This window comes from Crotalus tigris, unplaced genomic scaffold (genome assembly GCF_016545835.1).
Source record: "Crotalus tigris isolate CLP2741 ecotype Arizona unplaced genomic scaffold, ASM1654583v1 scf7180000019078.1875890, whole genome shotgun sequence".
NCBI lineage: Eukaryota > Metazoa > Chordata > Lepidosauria > Squamata > Viperidae > Crotalus > Crotalus tigris.
The window spans coordinates 698,428-721,884 of NW_024097364.1; the positions used below are offsets into that span (position 1 = coordinate 698,428).

General features: G+C 39.8%; 1 protein-coding gene across 12 annotated transcripts in view; it reads right to left on the reverse strand.

The window, feature by feature from the left end:
* Nucleotides 1-10,535, reverse strand: part of WIZ (WIZ zinc finger) — a 65,363-nt gene extending 54,828 nt beyond the window's left edge. For 7 of the 12 annotated variants that reach the window (XM_039359533.1, XM_039359532.1, XM_039359538.1 and 4 more), the window contains exon 1: nucleotides 8,918-10,535. The gene's annotated coding sequence lies outside the window, so the exon portion shown is untranslated. Of the gene's footprint in view, nucleotides 1-8,378; nucleotides 8,440-8,661; nucleotides 8,681-8,762; nucleotides 8,863-8,917 lie in introns of those variants that run through there. The other 5 variants (XM_039359535.1, XM_039359528.1, XM_039359529.1 and 2 more) reach the window with 4 other exon arrangements.
* Between the last annotated feature and the right edge of the window lie 12,922 nt (nucleotides 10,536-23,457).

Genomic DNA, 23,457 nt, shown 5'->3' on the forward strand with positions numbered 1-23,457 from the left:
TTTCCCACCAAAAACAAAAGCCGCAAAATCCTTTTGATATCTAAAATGAAGATAACACTGCATATATCCTTTTTTACCTTTATTATAGGTGTGTGTGTGTTTGTATGTGTGTGTTTGTGTGTGTGTATATATGTGTGTGTGTATGTATGTATACACACACACACACACACACACACACACATATATATATATACACATACATACACATACACATACAGGTAAAAAAAGGATATATGCAGTGTTATCTTCATTTTAGATGTCAAAAGGGTCTCTCTCTCTCTGTCTCTCTCTCTCTCTATCTGCCCTTGGTCTGCCTGCCACTCCTCTTCCCCCACTCTCTTTCTTTCTCTCTCTCTCTTTCCTCTCTCTCTCTCCCTCCCTCTCTCTCTTCTCTCTCTCTCTCTCCTATCTGCTGCTCACCTGGCAAGCTTCAAGCTGTTGTCCAACAAGCTCAGGGTAAGCAACCTCGTCTCTTTTATGACTCATGGACTTCAACTCCCAGAATTCCTGAGTCAGCCTAGCTGGGCTAGTTAGCTCTCTCCTGCCCTTCCTGCTTCCTGCTTCCTGCAGAGACGCAGCAAAGGGAGGAGCTCCGTCCAGAAAGCTTTTCACCTCCTCGGAGAACATTGTGAGTGCAATCTTTTACACACACACACACACACAGAGAGAGAGAGAGAGAGAGAGAGAGAGAGAGAGAGAGAGAAGCGCAATTGCCTATCTCTGTCTCTGTCTCTCTCTGCAAAGGCAGAGGAGGCTAGGAGCCACCGGGGAAGGCTCAAAGAGCCGCATGCGGCTCCGGAGCCGCAGGTTGCCGACCTGTGGTTTAGGCTATCCCTTTGACTTTCAAGCATACTTAGGTGCAATAGGTCTGTTCCTAATTTAGCTGGTTGGAAAGCAGAAGTGGCCTCCAACTGGTCTACCCTACTTCTATGGATATAAATTAAAATGCACTTACCTTTTTTTCAACTATATAATTTTGCTGAATCATATTCTATTTGTAATCTATCATTCAACATATCATTTCCAAGTCAGTTATTCCCTATGTGTTGTTGTACTCAAGAAGTTATAGACAAAACAGGAAAATGCTTCTGCTCTTTTATTAACCTAAGTCCATTAATAGGACATCCACAGCAAGAGAACTAAATCCAGAATTCTAGCCACTGAGATTTTATTTTTAAAGTAATTGTACATAGGATCTAGAATTTTAAGTATATTTTTTTCTCTCATTTTATAATATCTATTTTTTGCTTTGAATTCTATATCAAGTATTAACTACATCTTGCAAGGGTGAAAATGAAAACAGACAAATTAATTAAAAGTAAATATATTATTCATAGACCACTTTATGAACCCATATACATTAAATTATGCTTAGCTTGGATGGTCATATACGCTGTGATCAAGCCACAGTTTGGGTAAACTATGTGTTTTGTCTATTATAGGACATTTATCACATTTGGATGACCAAATTGCTATTTATCAAATTTATAAAACTGCCCATTTCACAAGAAGCAAAAAAAGTGCAAAAACAATAAAGTTATTAACATAAACATAGTTGTATTAAAAACATTATAAACACTGCACAACATGTAAGGAAGTACCTTAGTGAGTACATGGGTTTTGGATAAAACTGCTGTACTTCATTGTTCTTCATGAATAACATTTTAAACAATATACTAACAGAGAAATTAGTAATACCTATTGGCATCAAGAAAATATGGTTATCTCATCCCAGAACCAATGCCAGTGGAAAAACAACAAATACAGTTACCACTAGGAGGGGATAGATATTCATAAGTGAAATTAAATGAGACTGGCTGTCTAAATATGCATACATGGCATGTGGGTAAAAACAGAAGACAACCACTTCACAAACAGTTTCCTCCGGATGTCATATTTGTTATATCTTCCTTCTATATAAATTGTTCTTGAATGACATGTTGACCTCCATCGAAAGGTTGACAGTCTCTATAACATGCCTCCTCACAATCTGATTTGCTGTGGCGAGTACCTAAATTGACCTTATAAATGTTGTTTGAATTTGCAAAGATGCTACTCAAGAAAAGCAGTAATCAGCAGAACAATGGTGAACTATAATTTAGTTTTTAACATAGTTGACCTAACCTACCTTCAACATTCTTCAACTGGGGCCTTTGTATCAAAGAACTAAATAAGACAGGCCACTAATTTTTGATGTTTGATGCATACAGCATACTGAATGTGGGAAGTTGATACACTGCCAGGATTCCCTTGCCATGCATCTTTGACAAAAAAGGCACACTTATTCATGAAATAAGTCATTCTGGTGAGTTCTGAATAATTAATTTATCTCAGGTACAACTGTTAAAAAACAGCAAAGCACTGCAATTTGTTATTCCACCATAGCCTTGCAAATGGCAAATGCAAAAATGTAAACCAGAAGCACCACCACTTGCTTTTCATGAAATAAAAAATACACAACAAAAACCAAATGGCATTATTACCATAATTTACTAAACCAACAGCAGTCCATATACTAAGGTTGGGTTTATATATTAAGTCATGCTTTCTTCAATAAACTACAATAGCTGGTTTCATACAACACACTAAGCAAAACCCAAACAAATCACACTGTGTATTAATATAGTGTGAAAGCAATTAAAAATATCATAGTTTGAATACCCTTACTTGGACATTTTTCAAAATAATCCACACAAAATACTGGAATAGTAATATGATCATTGCTGTTTAAATAAATCAAAACTTATGCATGTTTATTTTGAAGTTGTGTCATTATATTTACTCTTAGAGAAGTATACATAAAATTGCAGTGATGAGGAAGAAAATTGTACTTCTGCTTCCAGAACTTATAACAAAGTTATACAGATATAACTTCCTCTTAAGAGATTGTCATATGTTGCTTTACAGTACATATTTGTTGATATATCAGAATTTTGTAAATGAAAGAGAAAAATTTGTGCAAGAGTTTGTTTGACATGTATAAAATGCTATTTTTATTTTAAAAAGTAATAGCACAGTCATGCTAGGTCTCAGTTCTTTAGAATCTTTGCAATCTGAATTTCAACTATATAGAAGGCAAAGAAAGAAATGACAAAGATAACAAAGAGAAGAAAAGAATTGCCAATAAATGTTTTTAGCAAATATTTTCCCTATGAATAAAGAAGGGAACTGAGTAATTATTAGCAAATACAGGTCATAACTTTTCAGAAGCCTCTATCTCTGCTCTCCTGATTTTCAATGATATCCAGAAAGAGAAATTTAGAATGACCATGCTTTTCTTGCTACTTTCATTTATACCATGTAGGGTATGTATTGCCTATATGGGTATAGAAACATTTCCACATATTTATTATTTTTGAATGTATGTGAAATAATATACCTATTATCAATCAACAGATGAAGCATTGTGTTTGAAAATTAGACAACGATTTTAATTATAAGAAGTATGATTATAAAGGTGAATGTAATGGGAGAATTCAAAATGTATTAATAGCTCCTTAATTTTAAAAAAATGAATTCATTGTTTTAGCTGCAACTAAATATTTGGAAATAACAAATACACATTTAACCAACACCTACCTGAAAAAATAAGCTGAAAACAAGTATCTTATGTTTAATAAAATATTTTTCTTTTGTTATTGTTCTTTGTGCTTTTGAGTCATTCCAAGTCCTGATGACTGCCTGGACTAGTCTCTACAGTTTTCTTGGCAAGGAATTTGGAAGTGCTTTGCCCTTGCCTTGTTCCTAAGGCTAAGAGAGGAAGCTCAAGTCACCTTCATGACTAAGGCAAGACTAAAACTCAGGATGTCACAGTTTTTAGTTTAATGCCTTAATTGCTATATCAAATAGCTCTCGTTAATGTGTTGTAACACACTTTCTCTTTTGGTTAATTCCTGGGAGATATATACAAACATATACTTAATCAATTTTCAATTATTATTTAATAGACTTCCCATTACTTCATTAATTCAATAGTATCTTATGATGAAGAATTCAGTAAAATGACAAACATAACCAAATACTACTAGGAGGCAACTAGGATATCAGTTTTTCAACAGCCATATAATCTGAAATGTATTTAAGGCAAGCCACACTTGATATGTATGAATGGGAAAACGTCTGTGTTCTGACTAAACCCTGATTGTTATCCTCAGTATAAAAAAATAGTTTACAACATGTAAAAGCACAATATACTCAACCCAACAATTATGACAGTGTTAAATCACTGCAGCAGAAATAACATAATTACAGGAAAGCATATTTGGGAAATAATTCCTTAACTGTTATATAATAGAGAAAACCTACTCTTTAGTGACCAGGTGGTCATTTGTGATCACTGAACTATCTCACAGAGGACCCTTCCAAAATGATTTTAAAATTCAGGGATATTGAGGCACGGGAGAAACCCTTCCCTCAAGGATCTAATCCAAAGCCAAAGCTTCTTCCATGAATATAAGAATTTCTTTGCTTGTAATTTTCTTTGCTTGTTGCAGATATGAAAGTTATTAGCAATAAAATCTGGTAGTTTGTTAAACTGTATTTTATTGATACATTTTGAAACTCACATTCAATCTAAAGTTATAGTTAATAGAAGGGCAAGAATCTCCAAAGCCTTCTTCACATAATGCTATTGAGAATATTATAATAAATCTTTATTTATATGATGATCCATAAAATGCTATGATGGGCATTAAGACTACAGGATTAGGGAAGTTCTGACTCTGTGTCTGTTGCATCTACTGGATAATCATTCTATAGACACAATTGATATATCAAATGTTTAAATGAGCTTACTGATTTTGTTATTTGTATAGTTGGATAAGTTTATTTAGAATTTGCTTGTTTATTTGTAACCCTGTAACCAGCTCTGGGAAGTGAGGGGGGGAGGGAGGGGGTTATTTTAGGGGGGGGATATTGTTAAAAACTTGTATAAAACTTTTCAATTAAAAAAATGTTTAAATAAGCAAAAATACACATGTACAGCTGATGTAATGTTAACTGTACTTGATAGAACATGCTATTAAGTTTTTAAAGAATTACAAGCTTCTTTATTATTTTTACTATAATATATTTGAAGTTACTGTATAACTGAAATATCTAAGAACAGACTATCAACATACCTAATGTACTTTAACATGGTAAGTGTCTCCTTTGAATTCTGCATTTTGTAACTTTTCCTAATATCCAGAAGACAGCAGCGAAGCCCTCAGTAAAATAGTTCTTTGAAGCAAAACTATTAAACTGCTTGTTATATGTAGCTAAAGATGCATCCTTTTGGATAGCTCTTGCTATTACCAATATCCATATTCTATTTCTCTCTTTATTACAATGTATGTGTTCTTGTGTATGTGTGTTTGCATGTATTCAAAATAAGAAGAAAGTGGTAAATAGTTACGATTTTCACTGGAAGCCAGTTTTATTTAAATTGCATTAAAATTTGTGAACTGGCAAGACAATTACAGATCAATATTTGGAAGAACCTCTAAGTGAAGGAAATAGAAAAGGGATTGTTAAAAATAAACATGGCCTTTTTATAAATCTATTCCTAATATCATTGGTGCCTAGAATATTTAATAACATTCTGTCTTTCTTCCTCAAAATAGTGATTAGGTTACAATTTCAGTTGTCAACAATTTAAACATAGCGTTTATCCTCACTGATGAGTTAAGATTCATTTCATCACATTTTTTATATTTATTTTATTTATTTTATTTTTAAAATTTATAAGTCGCCCCATTCCCGCAGAACTCTGGGCAGCTAACAATAAAAGCACCATATAACATGACAAACAGACAATACAATAACAGTCATCCAGGGGTCAGATTTTATAAACCCCAGACCTGCCGGAAAAGCCAGGTCTTAAGCAGCTTACGGAAAACCAACAGGGTGGGAGCGGTCCTAATCTCCGTGGGGAGCTGGTTCCAAGACGTGGGTGCCATCAGAGAAAGCCCTCCTCCGTGGCCCCACCAAATGGCACTGCTTGGCCGACGGGACCTGAAGGAGGCCCAACCTGTGGCATCTAACCGGACGAAGGGAACTATGAGATAGAAGGCGGTCTCGCAAATAGCCTGGCCCTGAGCCATATAAGGCTTTAAAGGTAATAACCAACACCTTGAATTGGACCCGGAGAGCAATAGGCAACTGGTGCAGCTCACGGAGGATAGGTGTAACGTGGGTGTACCGAGGAACACCCACTATCACTCGCGCGGCTGCATTCTGGACCAACTGTAGTCTCCGAATACTTTTCAAGGGTAGCCCCATGTAGAGCGCATTGTAGTAGTCCAGACGTGAGGTGACAAGGGCATGAGTGACTGTAAGGAGAGCTTCCCGGTCCAGGTAGGGTCGCAACTGGTGCAACAGACGAACTTGTGCAAAGGTCGTCCCAGCCACAGCCATCAAATGATGTTCCAATTTCAGCTGTGGATCAAGAAGGACACCCAAGTTGCGAGCCTGCTCCGAGGGGGGTATATTTTCCCCTGCTAGAGTCAACACTGGACAGTTAACATGATCCTTGGGAGGCAACATCCAAAGCCACTCGGTCTTGTCAGGATTGAGCCTGAGTCTGTTAACCCCCATCCAGACCCTCACGGCTTCAAGGCAACGACCCATCACATCAGCCGCTTCACTGAGAGAGCTCGGGGAGGAGATATATAACTGGGTATCATCAGCATACTGATGAAACCTCACCCCATGCTGTCTGATGATCTCACCCAGCGGCTTCATATAAATGTTAAATAGGAGGGGGGAGAGGAGCGACCCCTGCGGCACGCCGCATTCAAGGGGCCTCGGGGTTGACCTCTGCCCTCCCACCAATACCGATTGCGACCGGCCAGAGAGGTAGGAGGAAAACCACCGTAAAACGGTGCCTCCCACTCCCACCCCTTCAAGTCGTCGCAAAAGGATACCATGATCAATGGTATCAAAAGCCGCTGAGAGGTCAAGTAGCACCAAGACAGATGAATAACCCCTGTCTCGGGCCCGCCAGAGATCATCCATCAGCGCGACCAAAGCAGTTTCTGTGCTGAAGCCGGGCCTGAAGCCAGATTGAAAAGGGTCTAGGTAATCCGCTTCATCCAGAGACCGTCGGAGCTGGAGCGCCACCACTCTCTCTACAACCTTCCCCAAAAAGGGGAGATTGGAGACTGGACGGAAGTTATTTAAGTCAGCCAGGTCCAGGGTAGGCTTCTTGAGAAGGGGCCTCACAACCGCTTCCTTCAAGGATTGCAGGAAAGACCCCTCCCTCAACTAAGTGTTGATCAACACCGGGAGCCAGCTTCGTGTCACCTCCTTGGCAGCCGAGACCAGCCAGGAAGGACACGGGTCCAATAAACAAGTGGAGGCGCTCATCGCTCCCACCGCTCTGTCCACATCCTCAGCGGTCACAGACTCAAATTCATCCCATAAAACTGGGCTAAGACCTGCCCCGGTCATCTCAGAAGGCCCTGCCCAATCGGAGTCTAGGTCCATCCGAATCCGAACAATTTTGTCTGATAGGAACTGCACAAATTCTTCCGCCCTACCCTGTAGGGGCTCCCCAGCTTCCCGAACGTTAAGTAGGGAACAGGTCACCCTAAACAGGGCGGCGGGGCGAGATTCTGCAGACACAATAAGTGCAGAAAAATGTGAACATTTTGCCGCTTGTATCGTCACTAAATAAGTCCTAATATATGACTTGCTCTGTGTCCCTTTCAGCACCCTATTAGATACTTCCTAGTGGATAGCACTAGCCTCACTCAGAAAACTCAGGTCTCAAAGTATGGCATATGCTGCTTTATTTCAAACATAAGCAGGATTTGGATAATGTGAATTTTATGTAAGAATTTAACAGGAAATGTTTCTCACAAGTTATAGAATCAAAGAATCCATAATAAAGAATATATGCCTGAGGATTCAGTATAACCCTATGTTTTCAAATGTATTTTCTTCCAAATAAATAGGTTTAAGACTGTGTGCCTAGGTACTGTGTGCCTGTGTGCCTGTTGTAAATGTTTCACAGGTTAGCTATACAGGTAAGACTCTAGTAAACTGCTTGATCAAAAAAACATGCCAAATGAGCAGCCAGTCTCAGTAATAGGAACCTTAAAAGAATAATTCTCCACATTTTTACTAAGAAGCAGTTCCCACTGAGTTCAACTGAATACTGCCACCAAATTGGACACAAGACTGCAATCTTAAGAAAAATACATTTTATACAGGCCATGCCTATTATCAGCCACAAGCCATGTCCATTGTCCAGAAAAGAGAAACAGTCCAATTGTTTTGAGCTAGTTGAGGCTCATCCCTTTCAAATATAACAACTTCAAATTTTGCAAGAACTTTGCCTAGGAGTAAATCACCATAGAAATAATCCCCTATCCTGGACAATTTATTTCACCCACCTGGATGGTGTTATGCTCTCCCATCCAAGAGGAATGTGAATTTACTCCCTCAGTGAAGAACCTAGACAGACAGACACCCGTTCACACCTTTCATCACCACCATCCAAATCTTACCGCCAATGGCTACATTCAGGGGTCCAACACTCATGAACCCCTAAGTCCCTGCAGGGCCACTCTCACCCTTCCCCTGCACCTGTCCTGCCTGAAGTGACCTCCCAGCCTCCTCGACTCTTTTCAGCTTCTTTGCTGTCCCCGACCAGCCTCCACGGGACCTGTCATTTACCCCGTGTGAACGCAGCTGCAGGAGCCGTCCGCCCTCTCCGCGCGCCCCTGGTTAAAAGGAACCGGTCCCGCCACCCCGCCCGTGGCCTACCTGCCACTCACCTCCCTGACAGCAGGACTGGTTTTACGGGCACACTCTCGCCTCCCTGTCACTTGTCCCCCCCCTCGAAGCACCGCCTCCTGGCTCCCTCCTGGCTCCATCCCCTCCGGCCAGGTCCTTCTTCCCGGTTCCGCTCTGCCTCCCGGGCCACACTCACCATCCTGTGGCGGGGGCCGCGCCTCTGCCACCCCCCCGGGCGCTCAGGGCTGGATCGGCTGGTTTGCTTCGCTCGGGCAGAACTGCTGCCGTCCCTTCCTCTTCAGTCCCCCGCCCGGCTCCGGCCTCTCCAGCAGCAACAGCAGCAACAGCAGCCGAGGCTGTCGCGCCGGGGACATGGCTCCTTTAAATCCCCCTCCCGCTCCGTCCCACGAACTCCCCCTTTTTCCTTTCCTCCCTACCCGGCCAGCCCAGCTGCCTGGGCTGATCCGACCGCCCCTCCACCCCTCTTCCTTAGAGTCGCAGGCACAGAGCGTCTATAGCAACACAAAACGGCCGCAGCGCCATGTTGGGAGAAGGAAGGCGAGACGCTCCCCTCTGGCTCGCGGGTGACGTCACTGGCCGGGGCAAGGTAAGGGCCTCGGGCTCCATTCTACGGGAGGCCCGGGGCCGGCTCTCAGCCAGGGATCCGGCGTCGCCAGGGGGCCGTGGAAGCCAGCTTATGCTCCTCGCGGTGGCAACGCGGCTTCTTTGCAAGGCGCCCCGTCCCCGGAAAAGCGAGCCGGGGCGGAGCGACTTCGTATGCAAAGGCAGATGGTAATCGGGAGGAAAGGAGGGAACCGGACAGGTGTCCAGACTCCTCCGCCTCCAAACCTGGGCGACGCAATCGCTTTACGCGGTCGAAATCTCCAGCCTGACTCGCGTTTACTCGTGGCACAAATCTGGGCTGAGCGAAAGAAGCCAAGAAGCGGGAAGTTAATTTCGTGTCTACTTACTCCGTTTGACCTCAGCGGTGTTCTGCCGCGCGCCTCTCTGGAACCAAAAGCGCCGCTGAAGATGCCACAATCGGGGCAGGAAGAACTGTCGGGTGCAGGCTTGTGCGCTTTTTCAGAAGACTAGCCAACCTGAGAGGAGGGATCGCTTCGAGGAAGCTGTCTGCGAGAAGAATACACGTGGATTGAGATGATTGACGCATCCCCATGCTTTTCTTTTCCCAGATCAAGTACATAATGTTCAAAAATCACTCAGGCAGGACTTCGCAACCCGTTCTGCATAGCCAGCCAGCCAAGCAGTGTTAATGAGGAAGAAAGACCTTTTCTTCTCATAGATAACGGGATTAGAAACTTTCCGAAGAGATTGGAAGGTGTGTGGGGTTCCCCCCCCCAGAAAGTTATATCATCTCCCTTCTTTCCTATTTGTTTTTCTCAGAAGATTTTACTACATGAAATGAGATGTAGAAATTGGGATTGTGCAGCCAGTGGTGGGATTCAGTAAACCGGTAGCTAAGTTTTTGTTACCCAGGTCCAGAATGAACTTCTGGAAGTGGCATCCACACAGAGGAGATCTGGTTGTTCACGTATTTGAATCCCATCACTGCATGCAGCCAAATTCAGTGTGAGTCTATATGTAGATCTTGGTATATTTCAATGTAAACCTCAATGAATAAACTGAAGACTATTTCATAACATATTCATTTAGGTTTGCAACTGTTGAATTAAAGTCTTCATCCTGATTCATCCAAGCCGGGAATAAATAAGCAACATGGCAACTGCTTTGGGAAGAAGGTTACAGTTTATTGAAGAGGCCAGAAAGATGATTCTTGCAGGAAAGAGCAGAGGGAAGAAGGGCTGAGCACATGGGCTAGGGGTTTTTATACCCCCTCTAGCCTTTTGTTTGGAATAGTTTCCTGTTCCTGGCATGAACTTTGAGGCTATTTCCGAGTGTTTTTCTAGGCCTTGATAACTGTGGTTTAATTCAATTATCATATCCTGCTTCCCTGGTAATGGGGCTAATGACTCCTAGAGTTTGGGTGGGGTATGCAGATTTTCTCTTTGTCTTCTTGAGTTCTCTGGCTCCAACTTTCTGATGGTTTTACATCTGCATTTGTATAGGCCTGGCTACTGCTTGGGGCAAAGAGATGAGGCCAGGATTGGTTTTTGGTTTTAAAAATCCTTTTGAGGAAAAATATATTTTTCTGCCCTTTTAATATTTCCTTCTCTGGGCTAACTTCCCTCACAACTTTGGCTGCATTATGGTCACAGTTGGGAATGAAATTTTTATTGCTAAGTGAGGTTATCTGAGTCACATCCAATTTTACGACATTTTTTGCTGTAGATGTAGATGTTAAGCATCATGGTCATTAAGTGAAGCATGTAATTATTAAGCAGATCTGGCTTCTTCCATTGACTTTGCTTGTCCGAAGCCATTTGGGAAGATCGGAAATGATCATGTGACCCTGGGACACTACAACCATGACTGTTGCCAAGGGACTGAATTTTTATCATGTGACCGCAGGGACATTACAATAGTTCTAAGTGTGTCATAAATCACTTTTTTCAATTTACTTGTGGTAAATTCGAATGGTCTCTAAACAAATGGTTAGAAGCCAAGGACTACCTGTATAAGACATTGGCTTTTTTCTCTCATTCAGCCCTTACATGATTCCAGTTGTGTATTCCTCCAGCTCATTTCATGCAATTGGAGTAAACATCTATATTAGTCTATACTCACCATGTCTAAGTTTAATATTTTTAAGATCAAAAGGGACAAAGAGGAGACCCAATTATTTTGAACTCTTTGTAAGAAAAAGGAAACTCTGTGTGGTTAAACTTTTATTGAATTTTAGTAAGCATGATAAACTTAACAAAACACGTTTCAACATGTCAGTCCTTCAAAATAAGCCTGCTCAATAAACAGACACATTATAGAAAGATCCTTATTACTTTATCGTTGAAGGATATAAACATAGAACCTTAAAGATCTGTCAGAGTTTTCTTCTGCCTCTTTTATACCAAACAGAATGAAGACAAAGTTGCTTGTATTTTTCCTTAAGGGTTTCTGCACAACTTTGTCAAGATTATTTCTGCATGCCTGTATACAGTATGTCATTAGCATATCTTTATATATGCAGCTGGATATCATAGTGGTTAGAGTGCCACCTTTGACATTGGAGACTAGGGTTCAAATCCTGGCTGTTACCTACATTAGCAATAGGGACTCTTGGACAAAGACCCAATGCTTTACTTGCCTACCTCAAATATGACACAAACTAGGAGTATCATGCCAACTTGGATATCACCTAGATTAACAAGGTACATGTCATATGTTTGGGAGCCAGGACAATCTGATAAGTGAGCTACTGGAAGAGAACCTGGAATGGGTGGAATGCTACTGGAACAGGACAGCTAATGTGAAGAAATATATGAAATGTATGAAGAAAGTATGGACAGACAGAAGATATGTATCCACTGAGAAAAAGCTAGTTACCCAATGCTTCAACATAGCGAAGAGGAAGTTGCTCTCACAACTTGAGATAAACCAATGATAATTACATGTCATATTCAGAAGACCCAGAAGAATTGGATATGCAGCCAACACTTGAAACTGGAACATCACTACCACCCTCTCCATTAAAGAGCACATGAAGCATAAGATCGTGGCTAAAAGCTACACAAGGAGCATAGTGGTTCACGTGGTTAGGATGCTGAGTTGTCAAGCAGCAAGCCCACATTTGAGACCTGATCTGCTGAGGGGTGGGGTGAGCTCCTGTCCTTCATTCCAACTCTTGCCGGGGATATGAAAGGAGCCCCCAATTAGGCATTCCCCAGGCAACAGTGATGTTAGTGGCTAGTCCTTTCAACCCGGAAGTGCTATGTGATATGAAACAAACTAGCTACCTCACCCCTTGAGACCAATTACTAGGGCTCAGTGGAAAAATATCATCAGATAGTATGCTACAAGATGTCAATAGAGCCCTCACGACAATTGCTATTACCATTATAACAAACTAGTATACATTATAGCTACCATAATACTGGAGATATTTGACTACAGAATCAAGAAGAACAGTACTATCTACTTACCTCCTTCCCAGAGAATAAGGTTTGAGATGAAGATCAGGGCAACTCAAAGAGAAGTTAGCCAACTGGTGCAACTACAGAAGGGAGTGGAGATTAAGGATAAGACTTAGCTACTGGGAAAAAAAAAAAGGGCCTGACTCCACCTGAAATCCTAGAGATTGCTAAACAAAGACTCAAAGCACTGGCTTCCAGAATAAGGAGATACACTAGAGAAGCAGAGGCAAGAAGATAAATCCCTCTTCTCCCAGTGTGTTCCTCGAATTGCAGTGCAACAACACAACAATAGCACAAACACCAATAGCAGAAACTAAACAGTACTGGAAGAGCATATGGGAAAAAGAGAAGACACATAACATCAGTGCAAAGTGGCTGAAGGACTTGACCATTGCTATCACAGTAGCAAACATCCAACAGTGAGTCAAGAACATGAAGAGTTGGACAGCACCTGGCCCGGACATGATCTACATTACTGGCTAAAGAAAGTAAGAAGCAATCATTAATATCTAGCAACACAGGTGAATCAGCTGCTAGGAGCAGGCTTCTACCCAGACTAGCTAACACAAGGAAGGAGTGTGCTGATTATGAAAGGCCCCTACAAGGGACTATGATCATCCAACTACCAGTCAATAATCTGCCTCCACACAACATGAAAAGTCCTACCAGGCATCATAGCAAGTTACAGGACCATATGAGCCAGTACATGAGCATAGCTCACAAGGGCATTGGGAATAACATTAGAGGCTCAAAATATCAGTTGATCATAGGTAGATCAGTCGCCCAAGACTTAAGGTCTACACTGACTAATCTGTGTAGACTAATCTGAACACAACCTGGATTGACTACAGGGAAGCCTAGGACTTAGTGCCAAACACACTGATCTATGAATGGCTGGTGCTATACAAAGTCAACAGCACACTAAGGACCTTAAATAATATCTAAAAGTAGAATCTAATTAACTTGTTCTGCTAACAGAACCACTTTTCTCTGCAGTACACATATTCCTCTACATACAACCATTCATTTAGTGACTATTCAAAGTTACAATGGCACTGAAAAAACTGATTTATGATCATTTTTCACACGACCATAGCAGCACCCCTGTGGTCACATTATCAAAATTTGGATGCTTGGCAACTGGCATGCATTTATGATGGTTGCAGTGTCCTGGGGTCATGTGATCACCTTTTGCATTCCTCCCACATACAAAGTCAATGGGGAAGCCAGAATCACGTATCAGTCATGTTACTAACCTAACAATTGCAGTGTTTCATTTAACGACTGTGGCAAGAAAGGTCATAAAATGGGGCAAAACTCAACTGTCTTGCAACAGAAATTTTGAGCTCAATTGTCGTTAAGTTGAGGACTACCTGTAACTGTATACTGAGGGATGAACCTCTAGTTTTCACAACTGTGAATCTACTGTGAAGAGACTGGGGAGAAGAGTCATTATCTTTTGCATGCAAACTTCTATTTTCAGAAAACTTGATTTCTCCCTAAGTCTCCATCTTTAATTTTGTAATTCGTTTGAGAAAGGGCCTTTAGTCTTTAGAGAGAAGTAATTCATATATGTTTGGTTATATAATTATACTTATTTGAGTATTAAAAAATTAGATTACTGACAGGAGAGGTTGAAATCCTATATGACCTTGAATTCAATAGGAATTCTGAATAGATGTGTATAAAACCCATTTCCTTATGTCATCTAGTATAAGCTTTAAGAGAATAACACTTTTATCCCAATAAACTACTGCCTGACATAGTACAAGATACTGCTCTTTTTCCATTAATAAAAGTATAATTTATTTAGATAAAAATATGCAATAATATAAAAACCGCAGAAACTATTGGTTGTAAATGAAATAAGACTGCATAGTCTAATACGGGGTCAATTATTTCATGATAATATTTGTAATATAGAACAAGAGGACAGAATTCTTAAGATTTTCAGTGTAAGAAAATTATAATTTCTTATAGATCGAAACAGATTGAATCAAGTACTGAATTATAGCATCATGTTACCAGTGACTGGATTGATAACATTGCAACTGCAATTTTCAAGGTCTTTTTATGTCTAAATTTAAGTACAGAAGAACAGTAGTAGGATCAAGACAACTATTGGATAATAGAAACCTATCTACGACAGGATAATTAACTGCTCTTTAGTTGGTGAAAGTTGTATCCATAAAACATTAATATAATTAAAACATCTCAAATTTCAAGAACCATAGCCCAAATAAACCATATTGTGCTCGTAATAAGTGATAGTGCTTTGGCATATACCAATAATATAGCAAACAATAAGAGAACAGACACCATCTTTTTTTAATACACATTTTATTGTTTTTTTTATTTTTTACATCAAAATGCTCAGGAAAACACCGTGGTGAAAGGGTAATCAATCATAGCAAAACAAGTCATATATGTATAGCTAAAATTAATACCTTAAAAAATTTCCCCCTCTATTTCCCTCACATAATATAACAAATTTAGTTTAATCTATTTCTTCTTAAAATTCAGTCAATCCAAAAAATCATCCCTATTACATCTATATAAATCACTCCTGCTTTTAAGCTACAACACATAATATTCCAAGAATAATATTCTAATGTTTTCATATATATTCCATCTCTTAATTAAGTACATCATTAATTAATACCCTTTCTTCTCTTATCATAGATCTCTCTAACTTTTCTGCTATTACAAAATAGTTTTCTATATAAACAAAATAAAAACAAACGAACAAAAAAAACATTTCAACATTAAATCTCAACAAAATTATCGTATCTAAAACAAACCTATTATTACACCAGTTATTATCTTACTACTTTCATTTACTCAATTAAATTGTCAAATCAATCTAAATCTCTAAAGCTTTTTTGACCCAATAATTAAGCTTTTAAATCACATTTTTAAATCTGACTCTAGCTTTTTTTCTATACCAAACTGGTTTCCATAATGTCGTATTTATGTCATCAAATCTCAGTATTTGAATATTAATGTTCATCAATAAATCGATCTGATCAAAATTCTCTTCCCCTTTTTCCAGTATTATGTAAGCAATATAGTCCATTTTGTTCCATATTATAATTTCAGCTTGATTATCCAAGTTGTCATAACTTTCAGTCAATTGTGTCTGGCTGTCAATTCCTGTTAATTTTAGCAATGAGAGTACTTCACTTAAAGTCATTTTTGGATCTTCAAAGTTCTCCACCATTTGTGCATAAATTTGTGAAATATCCTCCTCTGTAGTAGTTATTTGGTTTGTAGAGTAATCATTTAAAGTCTCAGTCTGGAATTTTGGGTCCAAAATTTTTCTAAAGTTCAATTGATCAGTGAGTTCCTTCATCTCAAATTGTGTAGACTGTTGCATATAAGTTTGTCCTTGACCTGTAGATTGGTCTTTTAGAGTTTGAAGCCCAGCTTGTGGTTCTACAAGATAATCTTTAGTTTTTCTCCATGACTTCATCTCCTCTTTCATTTCCAATATTTTTCCAATATCAGCTCATAATCCAGTCCAGAATTCAATTGATCAGTAAATTCTTCCTCCATCTCAGATTCTGTACACTGTTGTATATAGGTTTCTTCTTGGCCTATAGATTGATCTTTTAGAGTTTGAGATTGAGATTCTACAAAATAATCTTTAGTTTTTCTCCATAGCTTCATCTCCTCTGACATTTCCAGTATTGTTTCCAATATCAGCTCATAGTCAAGCTGTGGGTAAAGGTCTGCTATTTCCATCGTAAAAGAGAGAACAGACACCATCTTGATTATATTTAAAATGATATGAAATATAGAAAAAATGATATGAAATATAGAAAACTAAAAATAGGACATTAAAAAAACAGTGTGATAAATGCTTGATCCTATAGATATCAATCATCTATATTCAAATGCTAATACAGCAATTAGAGTTCTTTGCCTAAGCTTGAAGGAGTAAGCACAGTAATACTGCCACCAAGTGACTTCTCAAAGACAGTTTTTATCTGTAGATCAGCAATGATACTGAAACAAAAATGTATCTCTTTTGTTTTGTTTTTCATTTTGTCAATCTACAGTACATGCCTATCTTGATATTATCTGAAGAGAAACTACAATGTTTGGAGCTTTTTTTCAGGGTAATTTGTTCTGATATAACAACAAATGTGTTCAAATAATTAAGGATGAGTCCACTGAGTATCCCAAAAATGGGAATGCATGGATCAGAAATTTCACTTGTGCTATAATTGACACTACAAAATGAATTATTATATAACATATATATTGTATAGTATATACTGTATATCAGAGGTCCCCAACCTTTTGGGCACCAGGGACCGGTTCCGTGGAGAGAAGTTTTTCCTCAGACTGGAGGGGGTGTGGTTTCATGTACTGCCTGCATCCCACAGATGGGGCTTTGCTTGTTTGTGTGGACCGGTTGCTGGTATGCTGCGGCCCGGTATTGGTCCACAGACCGGGAGTTGGGGACCCCTGCTGTATATCATATTCTGAGCATTAGTATAGCGATAGCACTTTGACTTATATACTGTTTTATAGGGTTTACAGCCCTCTCTACACAGCTTACAGAGTCAGTATATTTCCCCTAACAAGCTGGGTCCTCATTTTACCCACCTTGGAAGGATGGAAGGCTGAGTCAAGCTTGAGTCGGTGAGATTTGAACTGCTGGCAGTTAGCAGAATTAGCCTGCAATACTGCATTTTAACCACTGCACTATTAGCATTGCAGCAACTGCACTGCAACAATCTGCCCAATCTTTTGGCTAGGGAATTGTTATGTTCTAGGGATAAAGAATGATATATAAATGTACAACAAATTTAAACTATTTAATATATATTGGAGCTCCTTGTGTGAAGGCTTTGAAATATCTTAGAATATGGAGGGGGTTGTGAGTAGGTCTCTTTAACACATCCCTTGAACTACCAACAGAGTAACTGAGTTTGCTGAGATGTAAATTCATACAAATTATGCTGGGATCATCTACATCAGCGGTTCTCAACCTGTGGGTCGCGACCCCATTTGGGGTCGATCGACCTCTTTTGTGGGGTCGCCAAACGCGGCGATCCGCCATTTTGTCCCCTCCGGGGGCGCGCCACGCCTCCGGGGGGGCGGTGCCGCGCCTCTGGGGGGCGGTGCCGCGCCTCCGGGGGGCGGTGCCACGCCTCCGGGGGGCGGTGCCGCGCACGCGCGCTGCGCGTGGGGGCGGCGGCACGCCTCCGGGGGTGGCGCCACGCATGCGCGCCGTGCGCAGGGGCCACGCCCCCATGCGCGCCGCGCATGCGCAGAACGTTTGTGTGACGGGGTCGCCATCACACAAACGTTGAGAACCGCTGATCTACATGTATTGGGCTACACATTTCCACCACACAGCACATTTTATCAGAATATGGGAAACTGATTAATATCTGATTTGAAAGACAGACCTGCAACTAGATAACAGTTTCCCAGTCCAACTGATCAAGTACTCTGTAAGTTGGTAAAACAACCTGTCATGTACAATTATTTTTCCAGTGAAACAAAAAGCATTAGGAATATACTAATGCAGAAGAATAATGCAAGAAGGCAGGCTACTTATCCGACTCTCCGATGAGTTGCTCTTCACAATTAAAACAACATAACTGCCCAGACTAAATCAGCATTTCCAGCAATCAGAAAAAAAGACTTGACAAGGGTCCACAGACACTCTAAACCAGGGGTGTTAATCTCAATTTCATTGAGGGCTGCATCAGCATTGTGGTTGCCCTTGGGGGGGGGCATGGGTATGTGGCCAGGGTGGGTGCAGCCTACTGGGTCGGTGTGGATGGAGTGGGTGTGGCCTACTGGGTGGGCATGGCCAGCTCTACATCATTCGTGTCAAAGGTGCCTGTGGGAGCCTGGGCAGGAGTGGGACAGATCTGAGGGTCTCTGGCAGAAGGGGGTGGTACCAGGGCAAGTGCCAAGGCATGGTGCATTTCTTCATTCCTCACAAAGGGTGACACCTCTCCAGCATGCACCCAGGGGTGGGACCAACGCAGTAGGGGCTGGTTCCTCGCTGTTTCTGGACGCCCTTGTGAGCTAAGACTGAATGCATTTCAGCATAGATGGCCACCACAAAATTGTACATTGGCTTCCGGCTGGCTGGGCCAGGGCCAAGGCAGTGGGGCCGTTCCCTCACTGTTTCCAGGATGGCTTCGCGGGCCACATGAAACCACTTCGTGGGCTGCATCCGGCCCCCGGGCCTTGTGTTTGACATGTCTGCTCTAAACCTTAGATTTCTAAAGCTCTTGGACAGTAGGTGCCATGTACTGGTATATCTCCAATGGGTTATTGTTCCAGATTGAAACAAAGATAGTATGCTTGCTTGGTTCCAAAGCTCAAGCAACAACATAACATTTAAATGAGAGGATCTGAACTGCATCACTTCTGTCTGAATGTATTGGACAGGCAAAAACAACTGAAGACAGATGGGCCCTTGAATAATAAAGCCCTATGCCATGAAGGACTTTATAGATAACAATTAACACCTTGAACTTCACCTGGAAGCCAACTAGTAGCCGATGTGGTTTGTGGAGCTGCCATGATCCATGGGAATATTAGGAAGCACCCATTGCTACTTGTGCTCCTGGACCAGTTGTAATTTCTAGATAGTCTCCAAGGGTAGTGCCATATAGAGCATATTGCAATAGTCCAATCATGAGATGAGTAGACTGTTAGTGACCCTCTGAAGTGCCTCTTGATCAAGGAAAGGGTGCAACTCTTGCACAAGACAAATCAAGCAAGGTCCAATTCTTTTCAGGGATTTCACGCTAGTCTCAAATAGAGAAGTGCAACCAAAGTTATCTGTATTTTGCTTTTAGTTTTCTTCCCTGCAAGCTGTGTACTAAACTGTACCCTGTACTTCAGTTCCTATACATAGCAAGATACAGCGCTAAGAAATACAATATATCTTATGCATATTCTTTTCATACTGGTAGGCATTTCTAATCATATGAGTGGAAAATAAAAATTAATTTGAGCACTGATTTTTTTTTGCCAGTAGGGTTTTTTTTATTTATATTAGAATGTTAATGCTGTTGCTTTAGCTAGTGTACATATGTGCAATATGCTGTTAAGTGTTTTGATTTAATAAACCAACTTTCTAAACATAAATATTCTTAAGCATTAAAATCTGATTATACTTGATATTTCTGTCAAAATATCAATAAATATGTCATTACAATGAGACACAAATAGATTATATTTCCTAACTTCACCTTTGTCACTATTATTATTAATATATACACAAAAATGTAAAATCACAGTTGCCAATTTTTTACCTGATGTTGGCCTAAATTCACACTGAGTTCTTCCCAAGAGCTTAACATATCATAATATACCGGCATAGTATATATGCAGATCCAAGCAGGTGGCTGTTTGACAGATGGACATTTTGTTAATGTGCAGATTTTGAAATACCATACCATCTAAGGCTTTTTAGTACGGCACCCAGTGTCCCAGTAACCACAGATCATCAATGTCAGTTTATGCAATAGTATTTCAACTTTTATATTATTTTATATTTTCTTTTATATATTTCCTGCTGTCTTTGAAACATTTACTAATTCAAATAAATGTCCGCAAAAATTGCAAACTTCAGTGCGTTGATTTAACTATTGTTTTCTCTGCATGTGATTGATGCCATTACCCACCCCCACTGCTCCTTTTCAGTATTTACAAACACTCTGACTAGGTCAATGCCTAGATACTGAAGAGGATGATGTCATCTGAAAAGCACATGTCTTGTTGCAGCATGGAGGCTTGTTAATTCCTTCCGGGACAGGTCTCTATTAAAATGCCGATTGATTATGAAACAATGGTGGTAGTATCCTGATAGTGTATATATGATACTGATTATTATTCATCGCACCAAAACAATGTGATTTTGTTAATTGGCTATTGCTGCTCTGCACGTTATGACCTCCATAAGCTGTCTAGAGCATTATGGGTAGCATGGTTTGTAAACCAACTGCAGACATTTGTGTTGGATTAAATAACAGGCAAGGATTTCTTCAAATGACTGGATTGGAATTTACTAGCATTGGTAGGTGTAGAATTAAGTATGTAGTCCAAAACATTATGAAAGAAACACTATAAACTACCGTAAGTTTTATTACAAAGGGTTTAAATATGTTGTTCAGAAAAGGACATTCCAGATGAAGTAAAATTCTGTATTTTTAAAAGAAGAATTTTATTTTATTCAAAATGTAGGTCTTATGGAACAATTATGCTATGTGATGCTTCAATAAACTGAGATTGATTCCCCTATTTTAAAACACTGGCATTTTGCAAAGCATATTTGACAGGTGCTTATGACAATATTTCTCTCAAACATGTTTCTCAAACATGATGGGAAAAAATTATTTTCCTGGGGATAAGCAACTCATTGTAGCAGTCCCGGTGACATGCAATACCTTGGCAACAACCATTTAAATCCTGAAACAGGTGAAGATTTGATGACATGCAACATTTCATCAGCAGGTATATGGTCATTATATGCCTGCCCCTTCCAAAACCCACCCCACCCTTTGTGTAGCTTGTAGAGTTTGTTTTGAGTATTTGTTTTATTCAGAAACTTTATATTGTTTCTCCTGATTGAATTATGTAACTTAACATGCTCTTCTTCAATTCAGAGAAAATATGTGACTTCAGACCCAAAGGTGCTTTTCAAAGGGTAACTGGACTTTCTTTGTTTTTTCCTTGAGGATATTTTGCTTCTCATCCAAGAAGCTTCTTCAGTTCTAAAGAAGTTCACTTCTATTCACTCTTGGACTGAAGAGAATTGAAATGTCTTCAAGGAAAAAATAAAGAAAGTCCATTTGCCTTTTGAAAAGTACTTTTGGGACAATCATGACCTGGATAACTGAGAATCTCCATAGACGTGTGACTTCAGATATTTTCAGTGAACCAGCACACCTGAGTTCATTGATACTCTATTGTGATTTTTTTAAAACATATTTACACACAAGTGCTACTATCAAAACTGTTAATATTTGCTCATTTGCTTCCAGGTTAATAGAAGCTTGGCAGGAAATCAGTACTGCATAGCAAACACTGGTGTCTTAGAATGCATAAATCCCTGCATATTAATAAAGGAAACAGGTAACTTAATATTTATCTATTTATTTATTTAAAAGACTTATATGACTGCTCATCTGATACACCATAATCTTAGATAGCTCAAAAAACAATAAAAAAATCAAACATGAAACTTTAATAAAAATTGCAGTACCCCGCATATCAGCATTCTGTGTTACTAGGCTTCATTCTCACTATGTCCCAATGCTCATAGGTTAAATTTAGGAAAATACCACCACCACTGAAATCCATCTTGAAAATCTCTCTCTCTCTCTCTCCTTCCTCCCTTTCCCTCTCCTTGTAATGGAGCATAATTTTAAAGTTCAGTATAAAACAGTACTATTAAACTGATACCATTCAGAAAATAGTTTATTAACTGGGATGGTGTATAACGAATAGATCTCATCGACCCTGAACAAATATATAGCCTCCAATTAGTTCTGTCCTCAATCTGAAACATCTTCTCCCACTTAACCACAAAGCTCTTGTGACTGGGCTACAGTAGTTGGTATTTTTCAGCTCATCTTAGATCATGAGTTATGAGAAAATATTGTAGAAGGAGAGCCTTGTTAGTCTATGGAGACAAAAATCAGAAGTGTTCATCTTGATGAATGAAATTTACCTCCATGGCTTTCTCTTCATCATTGCAATGGTGTCAGAATAATAGATTAACAGAGTTGGAAGGGACCTTGGAGGTCTTCTAGTCCAGTTAAAGTTAAAGTCTCATGGCATCTTTTCTAACAAACACATTATACTAAATGGCATAGTTCAAAAAAGCTTTTTCCCATTTTTAAAAAAGGCTCAGTCTTAAAGGAAATCAACCCTGACAGTCCTTTGTAAGCACAGATACTGAAGCTGAAGTTCAAATATTTTGGCCCCCTAAAGAGAAGAGAGGATTGACTGGAAAAGATCCTGATATTAAGAAAAATCGAAGGCACACGAATAAGGGAACTGTAGAGGAAGAGATGGTTAGATAGTGTCATCGATGCAGTGAATGTGAATTTGGGCAAATTTGAGAGACAGTAGAGGACAGAGGGGCCTGGCATGCTATGGTGCATGTGGTTGTAAGGAGCTGGACATGACTTAGCAACTGAAAAACAACATGATTTTTCAGAAGAAGTGCTCTGATATCTTCTGTGAGGATAAATGAGGGAAAATTCTTTCCATGTTTCCTTTCTTAGACTCATAGAATAGTGCACTATAAACATAAATGAAATGTAATTGACCAAGTCAAAGGACGAGACTATTTTCTCCCCACCTCTCCCCTTTCTCCATCCCACAAATCAACCTGTCTTTACCATCAAAGGTCTTTCTGTGGATCCATCCTCCATCCAAGATAAACCAAGGATAAGATCTGCCCTACTTTGGTTCCTGCTTTTGCTTTAAAATACTGTCTTGAAATCAAGTATAATATTTTCAATACTATTTTTAGTTATTTGGGTTTACACAATACATGGAGCCTTGTAAGCTAATTGCTTATATTTTAGTGTACTCTAGCATATTTTGTGAATTCAGCCTATGTGGTAGTCTTATTTATTTTATTGATTTATTATACTTACGTCTGTGCCACTGCAGACAAAATGATTCTTGGTGG